Source organism: Temnothorax curvispinosus, unplaced genomic scaffold (genome assembly GCF_003070985.1).
Source record: "Temnothorax curvispinosus isolate PA1 unplaced genomic scaffold, ASM307098v1 QBEX01015022.1, whole genome shotgun sequence".
NCBI classification, from domain to species: Eukaryota; Metazoa; Arthropoda; class Insecta; order Hymenoptera; family Formicidae; genus Temnothorax; species Temnothorax curvispinosus.
In genome coordinates this window covers 136-1,643 of record NW_020224802.1, presented here as the reverse complement: position 1 = coordinate 1,643, position 1,508 = coordinate 136, and positions in this window count along the sequence as shown.

Here is a 1,508-nt window from a genome sequence, read left to right as displayed (position 1 = left end):
CACTACGTTTCCGTAAAATCAGGGTGCTTTTTTAACGTGAGTCCCTTTGCTTCTCACTACGTTTCCGTAAAATTGGGGTGCTTTTTGAATGTAAGACCCCTCGTCTCTTATTACAGCCTACATCTACGATTTATTTAATCTTCTTCACTATTACTGTCTATTACTGGAATGTTATTTGTTTTCTTAAACAGATCGCTAATGGGCTACGAACAATTGGATGCTGCTGTCATATTGCTGCAATTATATATTATCTATCTCATGCAAGATATTTAGCGAAAATTTTGAAACCAGCAGAAATACTGAGCGATCTGTTTAAGAAAACAAATAACATTCCAGTAATAATAGACAGTGATAGTGAAGAAGATTAAATAAATCGTAGGTGTAGGGTGTAATGAGAAGCGAGGGGTCTTACATTCAAAAAGCACCCTGATTTTACGGAAACGTAGTGAGAGGCGAGGGGACTCACGTTAAAAAAGCACCCCGATTTTACGGAAACGTAGTGAGAGGCAAAGAGACTCACGTTAAAAAAGCACCCTGATTTTACGGAAACGTAGTGAAAGGCGAGGGGACTCACGTTAAAAAAGCACCCCGATTTTACGGAAACGTAGTGAGAGGCGAAGAGACTCACGTTAAAAAAGCACCCTGATTTTACGGAAACGTAGTGAAAGGCGAGGGGACTCACGTTAAAAAAGCACCCTGATTTTACGGAAATATAGTGAGAGGCGAGGGGACTCACGTTAAAAAAGCACCCCAATAAGGAGTTTAAAACCGTACTGCAACCTCCACGTGGTAAACTCTGGAAACTATAAAAATTAAAAAGTATACATATTATAGGCTAATTGCAGACGTACATATGTGCTAGTAAAGTTACTTCGAACACCCGCAACGCGGAATGGCACTGCACTGTGCGCCGGAGTGACGCGACGCTTACGATTTTCGTATTTTTAACTATATATGTTTCACTATTTAAAAAAAATTGAAAAAAATATATGTTATAGTGGACATTTTAAGAGAAATTTTCGTAAAAATTTCAAAGGGTTACCTCAAAAATATCACCCTAAAAAAAAATATTAACAAATTTAAATATTTTTTTTTGGTCTTTTTTTGGCAAACATTTTGGACATTTTTTTTGTTAATTAGTTTTATTAGTCTACATAACATATATTTTTTTCATCAAGATCGGTCAAGTGGATTTTTTAAAATAATATTTGGTGGAAAGTTTTATCATATTGGTACTAACTTGTGACATTAATGTCAGCTCTGTATGATCAAGAGCCGATTTCACATGCTTACTCCGCTAGGCCCTTTGATTTTAATTTGATTCTTATTAAAACGTATTTTTGTTTAAATAATGTTTAAATAATATTTGCGGTAAAATTTGTTTCTTTATTTGTCGAACTTAACATGTAAAATATTTGATTCAAATTAAAAAAAAATAATATAGTCATATAAGATTATATATGATCAGATCAGAATATTGCATCTCAAAGTATCCGATAGATGGCATT